We start from the raw sequence: 22,051 nt of genomic DNA on the forward strand, positions 1-22,051 counted from the left end.
TTTATTGTGTTGGCAGGTTTTGGAATGTTTGGATTCTTTTTGGCGGGTGTTCGGAATGTTTTGGCGGGTGTTCGGAATGTTTTGATTAGTTTTGACGGGTTTTGAAATATTTTGGCGGGTTTTTAGAAGGTTTGGATTTGTTTTGATTTGTTTTGATTCTGTTTAGCCCAGTTTTTGGTGTGTTTGGATTAGCTTTGGTGGGCTTTATCATGTTTTGTCCGGTTTTTTCAAATGTATTGATCACCTCTGTCTGGTTTTCTATTTTGGCGGGTTTGAAAATATTTTTGGATGAGTTTTGGCGGGTTTGAAAATATTTTGGCTCTTTGCGCAGAGATGACGGTGCCGGTTGCGGTGCGCTCCGGGGCGCTCCTTCTGCGGAAAGACGCCTGGCAGCGGCACTTGGGACAGCTCCGCGTCTCCGTATTCTGCGTTTCTTGCCTTCTGCATCTCAGCAAAATGCTTTCCCACTAGGTCTAGCAAGGAGAAACTGTGGCAGCTGAGTAGATGTAGCCCGGCCCGCCCTTTGAAGTTGACAAGTTCTTGGCATCTCAGAGCCTCAAGGCAAGAGCAAGGTTCTCTATGCTAGGCTGGGGCAGAACTAGCAGCAAGCAGAGCAAAGTTGTCCAAGAATAGCTTCCATTGGAATGCTAATGGCAATTGAAGAGGCAGGCCAGTGGCAAGCCACTAGCTTCTAGCAGTTTGAAAGTTGCAGACACAGTGCAGGTGTTGTGCGGCTTCCTTCTTGGCCTCCTAGAAGGTGCCGCGCTCTCCGTCTCTTGCTTGCCAATATGTTGCCGTGTTCCTCCTATTGTTTGGGTTGTTTTGATTTGTTTTTATGATGTTTTGGCGGGTTTTCGAAATATTTTGGTGGTGTTTTAGAATGTTTTGTTTTCTCTTGTGTTGTTTTTATTGTCTTGGCAGGTTGTGGAACGTTTGGATTCCTTTTGGCGGGTTTGAAAATATTTTGGCTCTTTGCGCAGAGATGACGGTGCCGGTTGCGGTGCGCTCCGGGGCGCTCCTTCTGCGGAAAGACGCCTGGCAGCGGCACTTGGGACAGCTCCGCGTCTCTGTATTCTGCGTTTCTTGCCTTCTGCATCTCAGCAAAATGCTTTCCCACTAGGTCTAGCAAGGAGAAACTGTGGCAGCTGAGTAGATGTAGCCCGGCCCGCCCTTTGAAGTTGACAAGTTCTTGGCATCTCAGAGCCTCAAGGCAAGAGCGAGGTTCTCTATGGTAGGCTGGGGCAGAACTAGCAGCAAGCAGAGCAAAGTTGTCCAAGAATAGCTTCCATTGAAATGCTAATGGCAATTGAAGAGGCAGGCAAGTGGTAAGCCTTGAAATTCTAGCAGTTAGAAAGATGCAGACAAGGTCCGGGTGTTGTGCGGCTTCACTCTTCGCATCGTAGAAGGTACCGCGCTCTCCGTCTCTCGGATGCGATCAAGCGGCTCTTCGCGCAGAGAGCACTGTGCCGGTCACTGTGCGCTGCGGAGCTCTCTTTCTGCCGAAAGACGCCTGGCAGCGGCACTTAACTTCGGAGAGCTCCGTATCTCCGTATTCTGCATTTCTTGTCTTCTGCGTCTCAGCAAAATGCTTTTCCACTGTGTCTAGCAAGGAGAAACTGTGCCAGCACAGTATACGTGCCCGGACTTGTGTTCTCAATTCCCGAGTTCTCGGCATCTCAAAATCTAAAGGGAAGAGCAAGGTTATCTATGGTAGGCTGGGGCAGAACTAGAAGCAAGCAGAGCAAAGTTGTGCAAGAATACCTTCCTTTCGGATGCTAATGGCAATTGAAGAGGCAGGCAAGTGGTAAGCCTTGAACTTCTAGCAGTTAGAAAGCTGCGGAAACAGTGCAGGCGTTGTGCGGCTTCACTCTTCGCATCCTAGAACGTGGCGCGCTCTCCGTCTCTCGGATGCCATCTAGCGGGTGTTTGCGCAGAGAGCGCTGTGCTGATCGCGGTTCTAAATATTTTTCTGGGTTTTTGGGATGTTTTGGTTCGTTTTTGTGAAGTTTTGGAGAGTTTTGGAATATTTCGGTTCCTTTCGGCGGGTTTTGAAATATTTTGCCCGGATTTTTAAAATGTTTTTATTTGTTTTTATTATTTTTTGGTAAGTTTTTTTGTGTTTTGATAAGTCCTGGCTGGTTTTCTAGTATTTTGGCGTGTTTTCCGAATGTTTTGATCACTTTTGGCGGGTTCTAAAGTATTTCGTCTGGTGTTTGGATTGTTTTAATTTGTTTTGATTTGTTTTTCTTATGTTTTGGTGGGTTCTTGGAAAGGTTTGGTTCATTTTTGCGTATTTTAAAGTATTTTAGCGGGTTTTTGGAATGTTTTGATTTGCATTGATTTTCTTTCTAATGTTTTGACGGATTTTTTGTATGTTTTTTGCGTCTATTGGGAATGTTGTGATCAGTTTCGACGTGTGTATTAACATTTTGGCAGGTTTTTGGAATGTTTTAATTGTTTTTTTACAATATTTCAGCTGGTTTGGGAAATTTTAATTACTTTTGATGTGTTTTACAATATTTTGCCTGGTGTTTGGAATTTCTTGGTTTGTTTTGATTTGTTTTTATAAAGTTTTTGGAAAATTTTGATTCTTTTTGGTGAGTTTTAAAATAGTTTGGCGGGCTTAAAATAATTTGGTGAGTTTTTACAATGTTTTAGCTGGTATTGATTTGTTTTTATTATGTTTTGGCAAGCTTTTTGAAATATTTGGATCAGTTCTGGCTGGTTTTCTAGTATTTTGGCATGTCTTCAGAATGTTTTGATCCGTTTTGGCGGGTTTTAATGTATTTTGGCAGGTTTTTAGAATATTTTGTTTGGTTTTCCTATGTCTTTATTATGTTTTGGAGGGCTTTTAGAATGTTTAGATTACTTTGGGCGGGTTTTTAGGATTTTTTTGGTTGGTTTTGATTAGTTTATGTTATGTTTAGTCAGTTTTTTGGTGTGTTTGGATTAGTTTTATTGGGCTTTATCATGTTTTGGCGGTTTTTTTGAATGTTTTATTGACTTCTGACAAATTATATAATATTTTGGCAGGTTTTCAGTATGTTTTGATCAGTTTTTGGGGAGTTCTAAAATATTTTGTCAAGTTTTTGGAATTTTTTGGTTGGTTTTGATTTGTTTTTATGATGTTTTGCCAAGTTTTTTGAATGTTTTGATCAGTTCTGGCTGGTTTTCTAATGTTTTGGCATCTTTTCAGAATGTTTTGATGAGTTTTGCGGGTCCAAATTATTTTGGCGGGTTTTCGGAATATTTTGGTTGGTTTTGATTTGTTTTTATGATGTTTTGGCGGGTTTTCGGAATGTCTTGGTTGGGTTTTAGAATGTTTTGTATTCTCTTGAGTTGTTTTTATTGTGTTGGCAGGTTTTGGAATGTTTGGATTCTTTTTGGCGGGTGTTCGGAATGTTTTGGCGGGTGTTCGGAATGTTTTGATTAGTTTTGACGGGTTTTGAAATATTTTGGCGGGTTTTTAGAAGGTTTGGATTTGTTTTGATTTGTTTTGATTCTGTTTAGCCCAGTTTTTGGTGTGTTTGGATTAGCTTTGGTGGGCTTTATCATGTTTTGTCCGGTTTTTTCAAATGTATTGATCACCTCTGTCTGGTTTTCTATTTTGGCGGGTTTGAAAATATTTTTGGATGAGTTTTGGCGGGTTTGAAAATATTTTGGCTCTTTGCGCAGAGATGACGGTGCCGGTTGCGGTGCGCTCCGGGGCGCTCCTTCTGCGGAAAGACGCCTGGCAGCGGCACTTGGGACAGCTCCGCGTCTCCGTATTCTGCGTTTCTTGCCTTCTGCATCTCAGCAAAATGCTTTCCCACTAGGTCTAGCAAGGAGAAACTGTGGCAGCTGAGTAGATGTAGCCCGGCCCGCCCTTTGAAGTTGACAAGTTCTTGGCATCTCAGAGCCTCAAGGCAAGAGCAAGGTTCTCTATGCTAGGCTGGGGCAGAACTAGCAGCAAGCAGAGCAAAGTTGTCCAAGAATAGCTTCCATTGGAATGCTAATGGCAATTGAAGAGGCAGGCCAGTGGCAAGCCACTAGCTTCTAGCAGTTTGAAAGTTGCAGACACAGTGCAGGTGTTGTGCGGCTTCCTTCTTGGCCTCCTAGAAGGTGCCGCGCTCTCCGTCTCTTGCTTGCCAATATGTTGCCGTGTTCCTCCTATTGTTTGGGTTGTTTTGATTTGTTTTTATGATGTTTTGGCGGGTTTTCGAAATATTTTGGTGGTGTTTTAGAATGTTTTGTTTTCTCTTGTGTTGTTTTTATTGTCTTGGCAGGTTGTGGAACGTTTGGATTCCTTTTGGCGGGTTTGAAAATATTTTGGCTCTTTGCGCAGAGATGACGGTGCCGGTTGCGGTGCGCTCCGGGGCGCTCCTTCTGCGGAAAGACGCCTGGCAGCGGCACTTGGGACAGCTCCGCGTCTCTGTATTCTGCGTTTCTTGCCTTCTGCATCTCAGCAAAATGCTTTCCCACTAGGTCTAGCAAGGAGAAACTGTGGCAGCTGAGTAGATGTAGCCCGGCCCGCCCTTTGAAGTTGACAAGTTCTTGGCATCTCAGAGCCTCAAGGCAAGAGCGAGGTTCTCTATGGTAGGCTGGGGCAGAACTAGCAGCAAGCAGAGCAAAGTTGTCCAAGAATAGCTTCCATTGAAATGCTAATGGCAATTGAAGAGGCAGGCAAGTGGTAAGCCTTGAAATTCTAGCAGTTAGAAAGATGCAGACAAGGTCCGGGTGTTGTGCGGCTTCACTCTTCGCATCGTAGAAGGTACCGCGCTCTCCGTCTCTCCGATGCGATCAAGCGGCTCTTCGCGCAGAGAGCACTGTGCCGGTCACTGTGCGCTGCGGAGCTCTCTTTCTGCCGAAAGACGCCTGGCAGCGGCACATAACTTCGGAGAGCTCCGTATCTCCGTATTCTGCATTTCTTGTCTTCTGCGTCTCAGCAAAATGCTTTTCCACTGTGTCTAGCAAGGAGAAACTGTGCCAGCACAGTATACGTCCCCGGACTTGTGTTCTCAATTCCCGAGTTCTCGGCATCTCAAAATCTAAAGGGAAGAGCAAGGTTATCTATGGTAGGCTGGGGCAGAACTAGAAGCAAGCAGAGCAAAGTTGTGCAAGAATACCTTCCTTTCGGATGCTAATGGCAATTGAAGAGGCAGGCAAGTGGTAAGCCTTGAAATTCTAGCAGTTAGAAAGATGCGGACAAGGTCCGGGTGTTGTGCGGCTTCACTCTTCACATCGTGGAAGGTACCGCGCTCTCCGTCTCTCGGATGCGATCAAGCGGCTCTTCGCGCAGAGAGCACTGTGCCGGTCACTGTGCGCTGCGGAGCTCTCTTTCTGCCGAAAGACGCCTGGCAGCGGCACATAACTTCGGAGAGCTCCGTATCTCCGTATTCTGCATTTCTTGTCTTCTGCGTCTCAGCAAAATGCTTTTCCACTGTGTCTAGCAAGGAGAAACTGTGCCAGCACAGTATACGTGCCCGGACTTGTGTTCTCAATTCCCGAGTTCTCGGCATCTCAAAATCTAAAGGGAAGAGCAAGGTTATCTATGGTAGGCTGGGGCAGAACTAGAAGCAAGCAGAGCAAAGTTGTGCAAGAATACCTTCCTTTCGGATGCTAATGGCAATTGAAGAGGCAGGCAAGTGGTAAGCCTTGAACTTCTAGCAGTTAGAAAGCTGCGGAAACAGTGCAGGCGTTGTGCGGCTTCACTCTTCGCATCCTAGAACGTGGCGCGCTCTCCGTCTCTCGGATGCCATCTAGCGGGTGTTTGCGCAGAGAGCGCTGTGCTGATCGCGGTTCTAAATATTTTTCTGGGTTTTTGGGATGTTTTGGTTCGTTTTTGTGAAGTTTTGGAGAGTTTTGGAATATTTCGGTTCCTTTCGGCGGGTTTTGAAATATTTTGCCCGGATTTTTAAAATGTTTTTATTTGTTTTTATTATTTTTTGGTAAGTTTTTTTGTGTTTTGATAAGTCCTGGCTGGTTTTCTAGTATTTTGGCGTGTTTTCCGAATGTTTTGATCACTTTTGGCGGGTTCTAAAGTATTTCGTCTGGTGTTTGGATTGTTTTAATTTGTTTTGATTTGTTTTTCTTATGTTTTGGTGGGTTCTTGGAAAGGTTTGGTTCATTTTTGCGTATTTTAAAGTATTTTAGCGGGTTTTTGGAATGTTTTGATTTGCATTGATTTTCTTTCTAATGTTTTGACGGATTTTTTGTATGTTTTTTGCGTCTATTGGGAATGTTGTGATCAGTTTCGACGTGTGTATTAACATTTTGGCAGGTTTTTGGAATGTTTTAATTGTTTTTTTACAATATTTCAGCTGGTTTGGGAAATTTTAATTACTTTTGATGTGTTTTACAATATTTTGCCTGGTGTTTGGAATTTCTTGGTTTGTTTTGATTTGTTTTTATAAAGTTTTTGGAAAATTTTGATTCTTTTTGGTGAGTTTTAAAATAGTTTGGCGGGCTTAAAATAATTTGGTGAGTTTTTACAATGTTTTAGCTGGTATTGATTTGTTTTTATTATGTTTTGGCAAGCTTTTTGAAATATTTGGATCAGTTCTGGCTGGTTTTCTAGTATTTTGGCATGTCTTCAGAATGTTTTGATCCGTTTTGGCGGGTTTTAATGTATTTTGGCAGGTTTTTAGAATATTTTGTTTGGTTTTCCTATGTCTTTATTATGTTTTGGAGGGCTTTTAGAATGTTTAGATTACTTTGGGCGGGTTTTTAGGATTTTTTTGGTTGGTTTTGATTAGTTTATGTTATGTTTAGTCAGTTTTTTGGTGTGTTTGGATTAGTTTTATTGGGCTTTATCATGTTTTGGCGGTTTTTTTGAATGTTTTATTGACTTCTGACAAATTATATAATATTTTGGCAGGTTTTCAGTATGTTTTGATCAGTTTTTGGGGAGTTCTAAAATATTTTGTCAAGTTTTTGGAATTTTTTGGTTGGTTTTGATTTGTTTTTATGATGTATTGCCAAGTTTTTTGAATGTTTTGATCAGTTCTGGCTGGTTTTCTAATGTTTTGGCATCTTTTCAGAATGTTTTGATGAGTTTTGCGGGTCCAAATTATTTTGGCGGGTTTTCGGAATATTTTGGTTGGTTTTGATTTGTTTTTATGATGTTTTGGCGGGTTTTCGGAATGTCTTGGTTGGGTTTTAGAATGTTTTGTATTCTCTTGAGTTGTTTTTATTGTGTTGGCAGGTTTTGGAATGTTTGGATTCTTTTTGGCGGGTGTTCGGAATGTTTTGGCGGGTGTTCGGAATGTTTTGATTAGTTTTGACGGGTTTTGAAATATTTTGGCCGGTTTTTAGAAGGTTTCGATTTGTTTTGATTTGTTTTGATTCTGTTTAGCCCAGTTTTTGGTGTGTTTGGATTAGCTTTGGTGGGCTTGATCATGTTTTGTCCGGTTTTTTCAAATGTATTGATCACCTCTGTCTGGTTTTCTATTTTGGCGGGTTTGAAAATATTTTTGGATGAGTTTTGGCGGGTTTGAAAATATTTTGGCTCTTTGCGCAGAGATGACGGTGCCGGTTGCGGTGCGCTCCGGGGCGCTCCTTCTGCGGAAAGACGCCTGGCAGCGGCACTTGGGACAGCTCCGCGTCTCTGTATTCTGCGTTTCTTGCCTTCTGCATCTCAGCAAAATGCTTTCCCACTAGGTCTAGCAAGGAGAAACTGTGGCAGCTGAGTAGATGTAGCCCGGCCCGCCCTTTGAAGTTGACAAGTTCTTGGCATCTCAGAGCCTCAAGGCAAGAGCGAGGTTCTCTATGCTAGGCTGGGGCAGAACTAGCAGCAAGCAGAGCAAAGTTGTCCAAGAATAGCTTCCATTGAAATGCTAATGGCAATTGAAGAGGCAGGCAAGTGGTAAGCCTTGAAATTCTAGCAGTTAGAAAGATGCAGACAAGGTCCGGGTGTTGTGCGGCTTCACTCTTCGCATCGTAGAAGGTACCGCGCTCTCCGTCTCTCCGATGCGATCAAGCGGCTCTTCGCGCAGAGAGCACTGTGCCGGTCACTGTGCGCTGCGGAGCTCTCTTTCTGCCGAAAGACGCCTGGCAGCGGCACTTAACTTCGGAGAGCTCCGTATCTCCGTATTCTGCATTTCTTGTCTTCTGCGTCTCAGCAAAATGCTTTTCCACTGTGTCTAGCAAGGAGAAACTGTGCCAGCACAGTATACGTGCCCGGACTTGTGTTCTCAATTCCCGAGTTCTCGGCATCTCAAAATCTAAAGGGAAGAGCAAGGTTATCTATGGTAGGCTGGGGCAGAACTAGAAGCAAGCAGAGCAAAGTTGTGCAAGAATACCTTCCTTTCGGATGCTAATGGCAATTGAAGAGGCAGGCAAGTGGTAAGCCTTGAACTTCTAGCAGTTAGAAAGCTGCGGAAACAGTGCAGGCGTTGTGCGGCTTCACTCTTCGCATCCTAGAACGTGGCGCGCTCTCCGTCTCTCGGATGCCATCTAGCGGGTGTTTGCGCAGAGAGCGCTGTGCTGATCGCGGTTCTAAATATTTTTCTGGGTTTTTGGGATGTTTTGGTTCGTTTTTGTGAAGTTTTGGAGAGTTTTGGAATATTTCGGTTCCTTTCGGCGGGTTTTGAAATATTTTGCCCGGATTTTTAAAATGTTTTTATTTGTTTTTATTATTTTTTGGTAAGTTTTTTTGTATTTTGATAAGTCCTGGCTGGTTTTCTAGTATTTTGGCGTGTTTTCCGAATGTTTTGATCACTTTTGGCGGGTTCTAAAGTATTTCGTCTGGTGTTTGGATTGTTTTAATTTGTTTTGATTTGTTTTTCTTATGTTTTGGTGGGTTCTTGGAAAGGTTTGGTTCATTTTTGCGTATTTTAAAGTATTTTAGCGGGTTTTTGGAATGTTTTGATTTGCATTGATTTTCTTTCTAATGTTTTGACGGATTTTTTGTATGTTTTTTGCGTCTATTGGGAATGTTGTGATCAGTTTCGACGTGTGTATTAACATTTTGGCAGGTTTTTGGAATGTTTTAATTGTTTTTTTACAATATTTCAGCTGGTTTGGGAAATTTTAATTACTTTTGATGTGTTTTACAATATTTTGCCTGGTGTTTGGAATTTCTTGGTTTGTTTTGATTTGTTTTTATAAAGTTTTTGGAAAATTTTGATTCTTTTTGGTGAGTTTTAAAATAGTTTGGCGGGCTTAAAATAATTTGGTGAGTTTTTACAATGTTTTAGCTGGTATTGATTTGTTTTTATTATGTTTTGGCAAGCTTTTTGAAATATTTGGATCAGTTCTGGCTGGTTTTCTAGTATTTTGGCATGTCTTCAGAATGTTTTGATCCGTTTTGGCGGGTTTTAATGTATTTTGGCAGGTTTTTAGAATATTTTGTTTGGTTTTCCTATGTCTTTATTATGTTTTGGAGGGCTTTTAGAATGTTTAGATTACTTTGGGCGGGTTTTTAGGATTTTTTTGGTTGGTTTTGATTAGTTTATGTTATGTTTAGTCAGTTTTTTGGTGTGTTTGGATTAGTTTTATTGGGCTTTATCATGTTTTGGCGGTTTTTTTGAATGTTTTATTGACTTCTGACAAATTATATAATATTTTGGCAGGTTTTCAGTATGTTTTGATCAGTTTTTGGGGAGTTCTAAAATATTTTGTCAAGTTTTTGGAATTTTTTGGTTGGTTTTGATTTGTTTTTATGATGTATTGCCAAGTTTTTTGAATGTTTTGATCAGTTCTGGCTGGTTTTCTAATGTTTTGGCATCTTTTCAGAATGTTTTGATGAGTTTTGCGGGTCCAAATTATTTTGGCGGGTTTTCGGAATATTTTGGTTGGTTTTGATTTGTTTTTATGATGTTTTGGCGGGTTTTCGGAATGTCTTGGTTGGGTTTTAGAATGTTTTGTATTCTCTTGAGTTGTTTTTATTGTGTTGGCAGGTTTTGGAATGTTTGGATTCTTTTTGGCGGGTGTTCGGAATGTTTTGGCGGGTGTTCGGAATGTTTTGATTAGTTTTGACGGGTTTTGAAATATTTTGGCCGGTTTTTAGAAGGTTTCGATTTGTTTTGATTTGTTTTGATTCTGTTTAGCCCAGTTTTTGGTGTGTTTGGATTAGCTTTGGTGGGCTTGATCATGTTTTGTCCGGTTTTTTCAAATGTATTGATCACCTCTGTCTGGTTTTCTATTTTGGCGGGTTTGAAAATATTTTTGGATGAGTTTTGGCGGGTTTGAAAATATTTTGGCTCTTTGCGCAGAGATGACGGTGCCGGTTGCGGTGCGCTCCGGGGCGCTCCTTCTGCGGAAAGACGCCTGGCAGCGGCACTTGGGACAGCTCCGCGTCTCCGTATTCTGCGTTTCTTGCCTTCTGCATCTCAGCAAAATGCTTTCCCACTAGGTCTAGCAAGGAGAAACTGTGGCAGCTGAGTAGATGTAGCCCGGCCCGCCCTTTGAAGTTGACAAGTTCTTGGCATCTCAGAGCCTCAAGGCAAGAGCAAGGTTCTCTATGGTAGGCTGGGGCAGAACTAGCAGCAAGCAGAGCAAAGTTGTCCAAGAATAGCTTCCATTGGAATGCTAATGGCAATTGAAGAGGCAGGCCAGTGGCAAGCCACTAGCTTCTAGCAGTTTGAAAGTTGCAGACACAGTGCAGGTGTTGTGCGGCTTCCTTCTTGGCCTCCTAGAAGGTGCCGCGCTCTCCGTCTCTTGCTTGCCAATATGTTGCCGTGTTCCTCCTATTGTTTGGGTTGTTTTGATTTGTTTTTATGATGTTTTGGCGGGTTTTCGAAATATTTTGGTGGTGTTTTAGAATGTTTTGTTTTCTCTTGTGTTGTTTTTATTGTCTTGGCAGGTTGTGGAACGTTTGGATTCCTTTTGGCGGGTTTGAAAATATTTTGGCTCTTTGCGCAGAGATGACGGTGCCGGTTGCGGTGCGCTCCGGGGCGCTCCTTCTGCGGAAAGACGCCTGGCAGCGGCACTTGGGACAGCTCCGCGTCTCTGTATTCTGCGTTTCTTGCCTTCTGCATCTCAGCAAAATGCTTTCCCACTAGGTCTAGCAAGGAGAAACTGTGGCAGCTGAGTAGATGTAGCCCGGCCCGCCCTTTGAAGTTGACAAGTTCTTGGCATCTCAGAGCCTCAAGGCAAGAGCGAGGTTCTCTATGGTAGGCTGGGGCAGAACTAGCAGCAAGCAGAGCAAAGTTGTCCAAGAATAGCTTCCATTGAAATGCTAATGGCAATTGAAGAGGCAGGCAAGTGGTAAGCCTTGAAATTCTAGCAGTTAGAAAGATGCAGACAAGGTCCGGGTGTTGTGCGGCTTCACTCTTCGCATCGTAGAAGGTACCGCGCTCTCCGTCTCTCGGATGCGATCAAGCGGCTCTTCGCGCAGAGAGCACTGTGCCGGTCACTGTGCGCTGCGGAGCTCTCTTTCTGCCGAAAGACGCCTGGCAGCGGCACTTAACTTCGGAGAGCTCCGTATCTCCGTATTCTGCATTTCTTGTCTTCTGCGTCTCAGCAAAATGCTTTTCCACTGTGTCTAGCAAGGAGAAACTGTGCCAGCACAGTATACGTGCCCGGACTTGTGTTCTCAATTCCCGAGTTCTCGGCATCTCAAAATCTAAAGGGAAGAGCAAGGTTATCTATGGTAGGCTGGGGCAGAACTAGAAGCAAGCAGAGCAAAGTTGTGCAAGAATACCTTCCTTTCGGATGCTAATGGCAATTGAAGAGGCAGGCAAGTGGTAAGCCTTGAACTTCTAGCAGTTAGAAAGCTGCGGAAACAGTGCAGGCGTTGTGCGGCTTCACTCTTCGCATCCTAGAACGTGGCGCGCTCTCCGTCTCTCGGATGCCATCTAGCGGGTGTTTGCGCAGAGAGCGCTGTGCTGATCGCGGTTCTAAATATTTTTCTGGGTTTTTGGGATGTTTTGGTTCGTTTTTGTGAAGTTTTGGAGAGTTTTGGAATATTTCGGTTCCTTTCGGCGGGTTTTGAAATATTTTGCCCGGATTTTTAAAATGTTTTTATTTGTTTTTATTATTTTTTGGTAAGTTTTTTTGTGTTTTGATAAGTCCTGGCTGGTTTTCTAGTATTTTGGCGTGTTTTCCGAATGTTTTGATCACTTTTGGCGGGTTCTAAAGTATTTCGTCTGGTGTTTGGATTGTTTTAATTTGTTTTGATTTGTTTTTCTTATGTTTTGGTGGGTTCTTGGAAAGGTTTGGTTCATTTTTGCGTATTTTAAAGTATTTTAGCGGGTTTTTGGAATGTTTTGATTTGCATTGATTTTCTTTCTAATGTTTTGACGGATTTTTTGTATGTTTTTTGCGTCTATTGGGAATGTTGTGATCAGTTTCGACGTGTGTATTAACATTTTGGCAGGTTTTTGGAATGTTTTAATTGTTTTTTTACAATATTTCAGCTGGTTTGGGAAATTTTAATTACTTTTGATGTGTTTTACAATATTTTGCCTGGTGTTTGGAATTTCTTGGTTTGTTTTGATTTGTTTTTATAAAGTTTATGGAAAATTTTGATTCTTTTTGGTGAGTTTTAAAATAGTTTGGCGGGCTTAAAATAATTTGGTGAGTTTTTACAATGTTTTAGCTGGTATTGATTTGTTTTTATTATGTTTTGGCAAGCTTTTTGAAATATTTGGATCAGTTCTGGCTGGTTTTCTAGTATTTTGGCATGTCTTCAGAATGTTTTGATCCGTTTTGGCGGGTTTTAATGTATTTTGGCAGGTTTTTAGAATATTTTGTTTGGTTTTCCTATGTCTTTATTATGTTTTGGAGGGCTTTTAGAATGTTTAGATTACTTTGGGCGGGTTTTTAGGATTTTTTTGGTTGGTTTTGATTAGTTTATGTTATGTTTAGTCAGTTTTTTGGTGTGTTTGGATTAGTTTTATTGGGCTTTATCATGTTTTGGCGGTTTTTTTGAATGTTTTATTGACTTCTGACAAATTATATAATATTTTGGCAGGTTTTCAGTATGTTTTGATCAGTTTTTGGGGAGTTCTAAAATATTTTGTCAAGTTTTTGGAATTTTTTGGTTGGTTTTGATTTGTTTTTATGATGTTTTGCCAAGTTTTTTGAATGTTTTGATCAGTTCTGGCTGGTTTTCTAATGTTTTGGCATCTTTTCAGAATGTTTTGATGAGTTTTGCGGGTCCAAATTATTTTGGCGGGTTTTCGGAATATTTTGGTTGGTTTTGATTTGTTTTTATGATGTTTTGGCGGGTTTTCGGAATGTCTTGGTTGGGTTTTAGAATGTTTTGTATTCTCTTGAGTTGTTTTTATTGTGTTGGCAGGTTTTGGAATGTTTGGATTCTTTTTGGCGGGTGTTCGGAATGTTTTGGCGGGTGTTCGGAATGTTTTGATTAGTTTTGACGGGTTTTGAAATATTTTGGCGGGTTTTTAGAAGGTTTGGATTTGTTTTGATTTGTTTTGATTCTGTTTAGCCCAGTTTTTGGTGTGTTTGGATTAGCTTTGGTGGGCTTGATCATGTTTTGTCCGGTTTTTTCAAATGTATTGATCACCTCTGTCTGGTTTTCTATTTTGGCGGGTTTGAAAATATTTTTGGATGAGTTTTGGCGGGTTTGAAAATATTTTGGCTCTTTGCGCAGAGATGACGGTGCCGGTTGCGGTGCGCTCCGGGGCGCTCCTTCTGCGGAAAGACGCCTGGCAGCGGCACTTGGGACAGCTCCGCGTCTCCGTATTCTGCGTTTCTTGCCTTCTGCATCTCAGCAAAATGCTTTCCCACTAGGTCTAGCAAGGAGAAACTGTGGCAGCTGAGTAGATGTAGCCCGGCCCGCCCTTTGAAGTTGACAAGTTCTTGGCATCTCAGAGCCTCAAGGCAAGAGCAAGGTTCTCTATGCTAGGCTGGGGCAGAACTAGCAGCAAGCAGAGCAAAGTTGTCCAAGAATAGCTTCCATTGGAATGCTAATGGCAATTGAAGAGGCAGGCCAGTGGCAAGCCACTAGCTTCTAGCAGTTTGAAAGTTGCAGACACAGTGCAGGTGTTGTGCGGCTTCCTTCTTGGCCTCCTAGAAGGTGCCGCGCTCTCCGTCTCTTGCTTGCCAATATGTTGCCGTGTTCCTCCTATTGTTTGGGTTGTTTTGATTTGTTTTTATGATGTTTTGGCGGGTTTTCGAAATATTTTGGTGGTGTTTTAGAATGTTTTGTTTTCTCTTGTGTTGTTTTTATTGTCTTGGCAGGTTGTGGAACGTTTGGATTCCTTTTGGCGGGTTTGAAAATATTTTGGCTCTTTGCGCAGAGATGACGGTGCCGGTTGCGGTGCGCTCCGGGGCGCTCCTTCTGCGGAAAGACGCCTGGCAGCGGCACTTGGGACAGCTCCGCGTCTCTGTATTCTGCGTTTCTTGCCTTCTGCATCTCAGCAAAATGCTTTCCCACTAGGTCTAGCAAGGAGAAACTGTGGCAGCTGAGTAGATGTAGCCCGGCCCGCCCTTTGAAGTTGACAAGTTCTTGGCATCTCAGAGCCTCAAGGCAAGAGCGAGGTTCTCTATGGTAGGCTGGGGCAGAACTAGCAGCAAGCAGAGCAAAGTTGTCCAAGAATAGCTTCCATTGAAATGCTAATGGCAATTGAAGAGGCAGGCAAGTGGTAAGCCTTGAAATTCTAGCAGTTAGAAAGATGCAGACAAGGTCCGGGTGTTGTGCGGCTTCACTCTTCGCATCGTAGAAGGTACCGCGCTCTCCGTCTCTCCGATGCGATCAAGCGGCTCTTCGCGCAGAGAGCACTGTGCCGGTCACTGTGCGCTGCGGAGCTCTCTTTCTGCCGAAAGACGCCTGGCAGCGGCACATAACTTCGGAGAGCTCCGTATCTCCGTATTCTGCATTTCTTGTCTTCTGCGTCTCAGCAAAATGCTTTTCCACTGTGTCTAGCAAGGAGAAACTGTGCCAGCACAGTATACGTCCCCGGACTTGTGTTCTCAATTCCCGAGTTCTCGGCATCTCAAAATCTAAAGGGAAGAGCAAGGTTATCTATGGTAGGCTGGGGCAGAACTAGAAGCAAGCAGAGCAAAGTTGTGCAAGAATACCTTCCTTTCGGATGCTAATGGCAATTGAAGAGGCAGGCAAGTGGTAAGCCTTGAACTTCTAGCAGTTAGAAAGCTGCGGAAACAGTGCAGGCGTTGTGCGGCTTCACTCTTCGCATCCTAGAACGTGGCGCGCTCTCCGTCTCTCGGATGCCATCTAGCGGGTGTTTGCGCAGAGAGCGCTGTGCTGATCGCGGTTCTAAATATTTTTCTGGGTTTTTGGGATGTTTTGGTTCGTTTTTGTGAAGTTTTGGAGAGTTTTGGAATATTTCGGTTCCTTTCGGCGGGTTTTGAAATATTTTGCCCGGATTTTTAAAATGTTTTTATTTGTTTTTATTATTTTTTGGTAAGTTTTTTTGTGTTTTGATAAGTCCTGGCTGGTTTTCTAGTATTTTGGCGTGTTTTCCGAATGTTTTGATCACTTTTGGCGGGTTCTAAAGTATTTAGTCTGGTGTTTGGATTGTTTTAATTTGTTTTGATTTGTTTTTCTTATGTTTTGGTGGGTTCTTGGAAAGGTTTGGTTCATTTTTGCGTATTTTAAAGTATTTTAGCGGGTTTTTGGAATGTTTTGATTTGCATTGATTTTCTTTCTAATGTTTTGACGGATTTTTTGTATGTTTTTTGCGTCTATTGGGAATGTTGTGATCAGTTTCGACGTGTGTATTAACATTTTGGCAGGTTTTTGGAATGTTTTAATTGTTTTTTTACAATATTTCAGCTGGTTTGGGAAATTTTAATTACTTTTGATGTGTTTTACAATATTTTGCCTGGTGTTTGGAATTTCTTGGTTTGTTTTGATTTGTTTTTATAAAGTTTTTGGAAAATTTTGATTCTTTTTGGTGAGTTTTAAAATAGTTTGGCGGGCTTAAAATAATTTGGTGAGTTTTTACAATGTTTTAGCTGGTATTGATTTGTTTTTATTATGTTTTGGCAAGCTTTTTGAAATATTTGGATCAGTTCTGGCTGGTTTTCTAGTATTTTGGCATGTCTTCAGAATGTTTTGATCCGTTTTGGCGGGTTTTAATATATTTTGGCAGGTTTTTAGAATATTTTGTTTGGTTTTCCTATGTCTTTATTATGTTTTGGAGGGCTTTTAGAATGTTTAGATTACTTTGGGCGGGTTTTTAGGATTTTTTTGGTTGGTTTTGATTAGTTTATGTTATGTTTAGTCAGTTTTTTGGTGTGTTTGGATTAGTTTTATTGGGCTTTATCATGTTTTGGCGGTTTTTTTGAATGTTTTATTGACTTCTGACAAATTATATAATATTTTGGCAGGTTTTCAGTATGTTTTGATCAGTTTTTGGGGAGTTCTAAAATATTTTGTCAAGTTTTTGGAATTTTTTGGTTGGTTTTGATTTGTTTTTATGATGTTTTGCCAAGTTTTTTGAATGTTTTGATCAGTTCTGGCTGGTTTTCTAATGTTTTGGCATCTTTTCAGAATGTTTTGATGAGTTTTGCGGGTCCAAATTATTTTGGCGGGTTTTCGGAATATTTTGGTTGGTTTTGATTTGTTTTTATGATGTTTTGGCGGGTTTTCGGAATGTCTTGGTTGGGTTTTAGAATGTTTTGTATTCTCTTGAGTTGTTTTTATTGTGTTGGCAGGTTTTGGAATGTTTGGATTCTTTTTGGCGGGTGTTCGGAATGTTTTGGCGGGTGTTCGGAATGTTTTGATTAGTTTTGACGGGTTTTGAAATATTTTGGCGGGTTTTTAGAAGGTTTCGATTTGTTTTGATTTGTTTTGATTCTGTTTAGCCCAGTTTTTGGTGTGTTTGGATTAGCTTTGGTGGGCTTTATCATGTTTTGTCCGGTTTTTTCAAATGTATTGATCACCTCTGTCTGGTTTTCTATTTTGGCGGGTTTGAAAATATTTTTGGATGAGTTTTGGCGGGTTTGAAAATATTTTGGCTCTTTGCGCAGAGATGACGGTGCCGGTTGCGGTGCGCTCCGGGGCGCTCCTTCTGCGGAAAGACGCCTGGCAGCGGCACTTGGGACAGCTCCGCGTCTCCGTATTCTGCGTTTCTTGCCTTCTGCATCTCAGCAAAATGCTTTCCCACTAGGTCTAGCAAGGAGAAACTGTGGCAGCTGAGTAGATGTAGCCCGGCCCGCCCTTTGAAGTTGACAAGTTCTTGGCATCTCAGAGCCTCAAGGCAAGAGCAAGGTTCTCTATGCTAGGCTGGGGCAGAACTAGCAGCAAGCAGAGCAAAGTTGTCCAAGAATAGCTTCCATTGGAATGCTAATGGCAATTGAAGAGGCAGGCCAGTGGCAAGCCACTAGCTTCTAGCAGTTTGAAAGTTGCAGACACAGTGCAGGTGTTGTGCGGCTTCCTTCTTGGCCTCCTAGAAGGTGCCGCGCTCTCCGTCTCTTGCTTGCCAATATGTTGCCGTGTTCCTCCTATTGTTTGGGTTGTTTTGATTTGTTTTTATGATGTTTTGGCGGGTTTTCGAAATATTTTGGTGGTGTTTTAGAATGTTTTGTTTTCTCTTGTGTTGTTTTTATTGTCTTGGCAGGTTGTGGAACGTTTGGATTCCTTTTGGCGGGTTTGAAAATATTTTGGCTCTTTGCGCAGAGATGACGGTGCCGGTTGCGGTGCGCTCCGGGGCGCTCCTTCTGCGGAAAGACGCCTGGCAGCGGCACTTGGGACAGCTCCGCGTCTCTGTATTCTGCGTTTCTTGCCTTCTGCATCTCAGCAAAATGCTTTCCCACTAGGTCTAGCAAGGAGAAACTGTGGCAGCTGAGTAGATGTAGCCCGGCCCGCCCTTTGAAGTTGACAAGTTCTTGGCATCTCAGAGCCTCAAGGCAAGAGCGAGGTTCTCTATGGTAGGCTGGGGCAGAACTAGCAGCAAGCAGAGCAAAGTTGTCCAAGAATAGCTTCCATTGAAATGCTAATGGCAATTGAAGAGGCAGGCAAGTGGTAAGCCTTGAAATTCTAGCAGTTAGAAAGATGCAGACAAGGTCCGGGTGTTGTGCGGCTTCACTCTTCGCATCGTAGAAGGTACCGCGCTCTCCGTCTCTCCGATGCGATCAAGCGGCTCTTCGCGCAGAGAGCACTGTGCCGGTCACTGTGCGCTGCGGAGCTCTCTTTCTGCCGAAAGACGCCTGGCAGCGGCACTTAACTTCGGAGAGCTCCGTATCTCCGTATTCTGCATTTCTTGTCTTCTGCGTCTCAGCAAAATGCTTTTCCACTGTGTCTAGCAAGGAGAAACTGTGCCAGCACAGTATACGTGCCTGGACTTGTGTTCTCAATTCCCGAGTTCTCGGCATCTCAAAATCTAAAGGGAAGAGCAAGGTTATCTATGGTGTGCTGGGGCAGGACTAGACGCAAGCAGAGCAAAGATGTCCAAGAATACCTTCCTTACGGATGCTAATGGCAATTGAAGAGGCAGGCAAGTGGTAAGCCTTGAAATTCTAGCAGTTAGAAAGCTGCGGACACAGTCCGGGTGTTGTGCGGCTTCACTCTTCGCATCGTGGAAGGTACCGCGCTCTCCGTCTCTCGGATGCGATCAAGCGGCTCTTCGCGCAGAGAGCACTGTGCCGGTCACTGTGCGCTGCGGAGCTCTCTTTCTGCCGAAAGACGCCTGGCAGCGGCACATAACTTCGGAGAGCTCCGTATCTCCGTATTCTGCATTTCTTGTCTTCTGCGTCTCAGCAAAATGCTTTTCCACTGTGTCTAGCAAGGAGAAACTGTGCCAGCACAGTATACGTGCCCGGACTTGTGTTCTCAATTCCCGAGTTCTCGGCATCTCAAAATCTAAAGGGAAGAGCAAGGTTATCTATGGTAGGCTGGGGCAGAACTAGAAGCAAGCAGAGCAAAGTTGTGCAAGAATACCTTCCTTTCGGATGCTAATGGCAATTGAAGAGGCAGGCAAGTGGTAAGCCTTGAACTTCTAGCAGTTAGAAAGCTGCGGAAACAGTGCAGGCGTTGTGCGGCTTCACTCTTCGCATCCTAGAACGTGGCGCGCTCTCCGTCTCTCGGATGCCATCTAGCGGGTGTTTGCGCAGAGAGCGCTGTGCTGATCGCGGTTCTAAATATTTTTCTGGGTTTTTGGGATGTTTTGGTTCGTTTTTGTGAAGTTTTGGAGAGTTTTGGAATATTTCGGTTCCTTTCGGCGGGTTTTGAAATATTTTGCCCGGATTTTTAAAATGTTTTTATTTGTTTTTATTATTTTTTGGTAAGTTTTTTTGTGTTTTGATAAGTCCTGGCTGGTTTTCTAGTATTTTGGCGTGTTTTCCGAATGTTTTGATCACTTTTGGCGGGTTCTAAAGTATTTCGTCTGGTGTTTGGATTGTTTTAATTTGTTTTGATTTGTTTTTCTTATGTTTTGGTGGGTTCTTGGAAAGGTTTGGTTCATTTTTGCGTATTTTAAAGTATTTTAGCGGGTTTTTGGAATGTTTTGATTTGCATTGATTTTCTTTCTAATGTTTTGACGGATTTTTTGTATGTTTTTTGCGTCTATTGGGAATGTTGTGATCAGTTTCGACGTGTGTATTAACATTTTGGCAGGTTTTTGGAATGTTTTAATTGTTTTTTTACAATATTTCAGCTGGTTTGGGAAATTTTAATTACTTTTGATGTGTTTTACAATATTTTGCCTGGTGTTTGGAATTTCTTGGTTTGTTTTGATTTGTTTTTATAAAGTTTTTGGAAAATTTTGATTCTTTTTGGTGAGTTTTAAAATAGTTTGGCGGGCTTAAAATAATTTGGTGAGTTTTTACAATGTTTTAGCTGGTATTGATTTGTTTTTATTATGTTTTGGCAAGCTTTTTGAAATATTTGGATCAGTTCTGGCTGGTTTTCTAGTATTTTGGCATGTCTTCAGAATGTTTTGATCCGTTTTGGCGGGTTTTAATGTATTTTGGCAGGTTTTTAGAATATTTTGTTTGGTTTTCCTATGTCTTTATTATGTTTTGGAGGGCTTTTAGAATGTTTAGATTACTTTGGGCGGGTTTTTAGGATTTTTTTGGTTGGTTTTGATTAGTTTATGTTATGTTTAGTCAGTTTTTTGGTGTGTTTGGATTAGTTTTATTGGGCTTTATCATGTTTTGGCGGTTTTTTTGAATGTTTTATTGACTTCTGACAAATTATATAATATTTTGGCAGGTTTTCAGTATGTTTTGATCAGTTTTTGGGGAGTTCTAAAATATTTTGTCAAGTTTTTGGAATTTTTTGGTTGGTTTTGATTTGTTTTTATGATGTTTTGCCAAGTTTTTTGAATGTTTTGATCAGTTCTGGCTGGTTTTCTAATGTTTTGGCATCTTTTCAGAATGTTTTGATGAGTTTTGCGGGTCCAAATTATTTTGGCGGGTTTTCGGAATATTTTGGTTGGTTTTGATTTGTTTTTATGATGTTTTGGCGGGTTTTCGGAATGTCTTGGTTGGGTTTTAGAATGTTTTGTATTCTCTTGAGTTGTTTTTATTGTGTTGGCAGGTTTTGGAATGTTTGGATTCTTTTTGGCGGGTGTTCGGAATGTTTTGGCGGGTGTTCGGAATGTTTTGATTAGTTTTGACGGGTTTTGAAATATTTTGGCGGGTTTTTAGAAGGTTTCGATTTGTTTTGATTTGTTTTGATTCTGTTTAGCCCAGTTTTTGGTGTGTTTGGATTAGCTTTGGTGGGCTTGATCATGTTTTGTCCGGTTTTTTCAAATGTATTGATCACCTCTGTCTGGTTTTCTATTTTGGCGGGTTTGAAAATATTTTTGGATGAGTTTTGGCGGGTTTGAAAATATTTTGGCTCTTTGCGCAGAGATGACGGTGCCGGTTGCGGTGCGCTCCGGGGCGCTCCTTCTGCGGAAAGACGCCTGGCAGCGGCACTTGGGACAGCTCCGCGTCTCCGTATTCTGCGTTTCTTGCCTTCTGCATCTCAGCAAAATGCTTTCCCACTAGGTCTAGCAAGGAGAAACTGTGGCAGCTGAGTAGATGTAGCCCGGCCCGCCCTTTGAAGTTGACAAGTTCTTGGCATCTCAGAGCCTCAAGGCAAGAGCAAGGTTCTCTATGCTAGGCTGGGGCAGAACTAGCAGCAAGCAGAGCAAAGTTGTCCAAGAATAGCTTCCATTGGAATGCTAATGGCAATTGAAGAGGCAGGCCAGTGGCAAGCCACTAGCTTCTAGCAGTTTGAAAGTTGCAGACACAGTGCAGGTGTTGTGCGGCTTCCTTCTTGGCCTCCTAGAAGGTGCCGCGCTCTCCGTCTCTTGCTTGCCAATATGTTGCCGTGTTCCTCCTATTGTTTGGGTTGTTTTGATTTGTTTTTATGATGTTTTGGCGGGTTTTCGAAATATTTTGGTGGTGTTTTAGAATGTTTTGTTTTCTCTTGTGTTGTTTTTATTGTCTTGGCAGGTTGTGGAACGTTTGGATTCCTTTTGGCGGGTTTGAAAATATTTTGGCTCTTTGCGCAGAGATGACGGTGCCGGTTGCGGTGCGCTCCGGGGCGCTCCTTCTGCGGAAAGACGCCTGGCAGCGGCACTTGGGACAGCTCCGCGTCTCTGTATTCTGCGTTTCTTGCCTTCTGCATCTCAGCAAAATGCTTTCCCACTAGGTCTAGCAAGGAGAAACTGTGGCAGCTGAGTAGATGTAGCCCGGCCCGCCCTTTGAAGTTGACAAGTTCTTGGCATCTCAGAGCCTCAAGGCAAGAGCGAGGTTCTCTATGGTAGGCTGGGGCAGAACTAGCAGCAAGCAGAGCAAAGTTGTCCAAGAATAGCTTCCATTGAAATGCTAATGGCAATTGAAGAGGCAGGCAAGTGGTAAGCCTTGAAATTCTAGCAGTTAGAAAGATGCAGACAAGGTCCGGGTGTTGTGCGGCTTCACTCTTCGCATCGTAGAAGGTACCGCGCTCTCCGTCTCTCCGATGCGATCAAGCGGCTCTTCGCGCAGAGAGCACTGTGCCGGTCACTGTGCGCTGCGGAGCTCTCTTTCTGCCGAAAGACGCCTGGCAGCGGCACATAACTTCGGAGAGCTCCGTATCTCCGTATTCTGCATTTCTTGTCTTCTGCGTCTCAGCAAAATGCTTTTCCACTGTGTCTAGCAAGGAGAAACTGTGCCAGCACAGTATACGTCCCCGGACTTGTGTTCTCAATTCCCGAGTTCTCGGCATCTC

This window comes from Passer domesticus, chromosome 2 (assembly GCF_036417665.1).
Source record: "Passer domesticus isolate bPasDom1 chromosome 2, bPasDom1.hap1, whole genome shotgun sequence".
NCBI lineage: Eukaryota > Metazoa > Chordata > Aves > Passeriformes > Passeridae > Passer > Passer domesticus.